This window comes from Rana temporaria, chromosome 5 (assembly GCF_905171775.1).
Source record: "Rana temporaria chromosome 5, aRanTem1.1, whole genome shotgun sequence".
Lineage (NCBI taxonomy): Eukaryota > Metazoa > Chordata > Amphibia > Anura > Ranidae > Rana > Rana temporaria.
The window spans coordinates 164,986,360-164,990,113 of NC_053493.1; the positions used below are offsets into that span (position 1 = coordinate 164,986,360).

General features: G+C 47.5%; 1 pseudogene; it reads left to right on the forward strand.

Moving 5' to 3' along the window:
* The first annotated feature begins 1,172 nt into the window (after positions 1–1,172).
* LOC120942228 lies at positions 1,173–1,279 on the forward strand (annotated as a pseudogene).
* Positions 1,280–3,754: the final 2,475 nt, after the last annotated feature.

Consider the following 3,754-nt stretch of genomic DNA (forward strand, 5'->3'; position numbering starts at 1 on the left):
CGAAGGGAGGGGATCATGCTCCGCTTTAGTATGTCACAGTACATGTTGGCATTCATGGTTCCCTCAATGAACTGTAGCTCTCCAGTGTCGGCAGAAATCATGCAGCCCAAGACCATGACACTCCCACCACAATGCTCAACTGTATGCAAGACACACTTGTCTTTGTACTCCTCACCTGGTTGCCACCAGACACGCTTGACACCATCTGAACAAAAAAGGTTTATCAAGGTCTCATCAGACCGCAGGACATTAGTCTGCTTGTCTTCAGCAAACTGCTTGCAGACTTTCTTGTGCATCATCCTTAGAAGAGGCTTCCTTCTGTGACAGCCATGCAGACCAATTTGATGCAATGTGCGGCGTGTGGTATGAGCACTGACAGGCTTACCCCCCACCCCTTCAACCTCTGCAGCAATGCTGGCAACACTCATATGTCTATTTCCCAAAGACAACCTCTGGATATGAAGCTGATCACATGCACTCAACATCTTTGGTCGACCATGGCGAGGCCTGCTCTGAGAGAAACCTCTCCTGTTAAACAGCTGTATGGTCTTGGCCACCATGCTGCAGCTTAGTTTCAGGGTCTTCATCCTCTTATAGCCTAGGCCATCTTTATGTAGAGCAACAATTCTTTTTTTTTCAGATCCTCAGAGAGTTATTTGCCATGAGGTGCCATGTTGAACTTTCAGTGGCCAGTATGAGAGAGTGAGAGCGATAACACTAACATACCTGCTCCCCATTCACGCCTGAGACCTTGTAACACTAACGAGTTACATGACACCGGGAGGGAAAATGGCTAATTGGGCCCAATTTGAGCAGTTTAGACATTAATGGCTGCGTGTTGAGTTATTTTGAGGGGACAGCTAATTTCTTCAGCGTTGTCACATAAAAAAGACATAATAAAATAATTATAAAAATGTGAGGGGTGTACTCGCTTTTGTGAGATACTGTATCTTACAATATTTGTGTAGTAAAAACAGATACGGATGCCGGTACCAGCTCAACACACATCCAAGAATCAGGGGACAATTCAAGGGAAGGTATAAAAAATGTATGTAAATGTCTCTCATCCAGCTAACCAGAGGAACCACATCCTATAAAAGAGGGAAGGGGGAGGGGGGAATGTGGGACATTTGGCTCTCAGGTAGTAGCAATAGAGTATGAGAAAAAATGAAATCGCTTCTCGGCCTTTTGGCTAAAATCAAGTGTAGTATCTGTTCTTATGAGTTGTCAGAGGAGCGCTGAAGCACCTCCTACATGGGGAGGGTGGATGCAATCCAATGACGTCATTGCACCTGGAAGGATGGTTTTAGCAGGGACTACGCCGTGCTGCCCGACAGATACTGGGGGCCGGCCTATGGTTGCGTCTGAGCCATCTGGAAGGGTGCTCCTGGTGATGATGGGTGGCTGCGCTTGGTCTGGTCTTTTTGCCGAGTTCTAGTCCGACCTTCTGGCTGGCCGGTGTAAGTACTAACCCTGTCGGCGATCAGGTAGGAGGAGCTGGTACTGCCCTGTGATGGGTCGGGGTAGGACCTTGCAAATCCGCCGGGTTGACGGAGGGTCTGGAGGGGCTAGTATTGGCAGAGGCTGCTAACTGGAGCGGCAGTTCTCCCTAAGAAAACCTTGAAGGGCTCTCTAGCTGGCAGGGGTGGAGGGCTGCACTGGCTGGTCGGGGGGTTGGATTTGGAATGGAAATGCCTATGGTGCATGTGCCCCTGGAGTGGCAGTCCAGGGGTATCTGAGAATCACTGTGAGTGTGGGTCACTTTGATTTAAAGATAACACAGTCATTGCACCAGCAACACGCTTTTTTTTAGCACCTGCCTCCTGGGCCGGGCCTTTTGGCTAGGACCGGAGGAATTTTTTATTCCTGGCCGGAGGGCCTGGTCATTGTAGAACACAATGACCACTTCTTTCACTCTCCTCTCCACTATCCCTTTCCCCCACTTCATTTTATTTATTTTATGTTTGTCACGTTTTTGTCCTTTTTTTGTTTGTGCACGTTATTTGTTCACTGTGTGACTAGTAGGGTGCGGGTCCTCGGGCCAGCCCTGAACGTCTTGGGAGTGGGTGGACATGGCCTTCTGGCTTAGTTCACCTGCTCTCATGGGGTCTCCCTTCGGGGGAGCCCCACCTAGTACTGGGAGGGTTCTGTTTCGACAGTCCCTCCAAGGAAGTTGGGTCCGTGTCGGCTTTGGTTGCTCGGACCACAGTACCTCAGTCCCCATCTGGAGCCTAACGCCCCGGGGGATCAGGGTTTGGGTCCTTTTTCACAGGAGGACCACTTGACGTTGCACCCGTCTGCACGTTTTTGTGACCACTCTTTATGTGTGTGCACATTTTTTCTGCACCGGGTGAAGTTTTTTTGCTGTATTTCACACGCCATAGGCTTTTCAAAAAAATTAGAAAATGAAACTCAAATTTACACATTGGAGGAACTTGACTAGTACAAATATCAAGGGTACTTACTTGTTGGTCCCTAAAAGGATCATAGATGGCCCACTGTATGGAGCCCCAAATTGTTAGATGCACTAAAGAGGATGTAATATAACTCCAATTTTCAATGCTTAAGAGCAGGGCACTTTCATGTGTAGACGGCAACGCAATCCCAGATGGATAATGGTGGCCCAAAAAGAACGGGGGTATCTTGTTAGGGGTCAACCCAATTACAAGTAAGTGCAGGGGACCTTTAAAAACTTCAATCCAAGCTTACCAAAAGTAATCTGTCTTTTTAGATGTAGAGCAGCAATCCTCCGTGTGTTATAGGGTGAGCATCCACTACCTAAATGGCAGATCTCAGCCCATTTATAACTAGTGCATTAGGAGGCTAGTAGGCCAATAAAATAGCTGATTGTCTCACATTGATTTCTGAGTCAGAGCAGCTGGAAAAACCAAGCCTCCATGTAGATTCCGTCTTGCATAGCATATAATGCCAGAAGCCGTGTGCAGTGTGTGTTTCAGCTGCAATCAACAGCACACTGCACGAAAGCGCGTAATTTCCGGTTGACGTGTGATATAACAACCAGTCGTGACACATTCAGTGGTGTTTACATCAATAAGATGCAGCGATACCAGCATGTGATATCCACCCGGAAGCACTGGCATGAGACCGGAAGTGGGACTAGCGCACATCCTCCCGGACTGAAAGTATTTATTGTTCCATCCCACATTCAAAGGGTGTCCTTGTTGTAAAAAAAAAATTTGACCAAAGTATTCAACATCCTAGAGCTTTGTTTGATCTCGTTTTACAGATACTTGACTTAATTTTGAGACATATTAGCTGGATTCAGGTAGGGGCACGCATCTTTGCGGCGGCGTAGCGTATTGTATTTACACTACGCCGCCGTAAGTCAGAGAGGCAAGTACTGTATTCACAAAGTACTTGCCTCCTAAGTTACGGCGGCGTAGCGTGAATAGGCCGGCGTAAGCGCGCCTAATTCAAATGAGGATGTGGGGGGCGTGTTTTATGCATATTAACTGTGACCCGACGTGATTGACGTTTTTTACGAACGGCACATGCGCCGTCCGTGTACATATGCCAGTCTGCATTGCTCCAAAGTACACCGCAAGGACGTATTGGTTTCGACGTGGACGTAAATTACGTCCAGCCCTATTCACGGACGACTTACGCAAACGACGTAAAATTTTCAAATTTCGACGCGGGAACAACGGCCATACTTAACATTGACTAGTCCAGCTATTTGATGGAATAACTTTACGCCTGAAAATGCCTTACGTAAACGGCGTATTTTTACTGC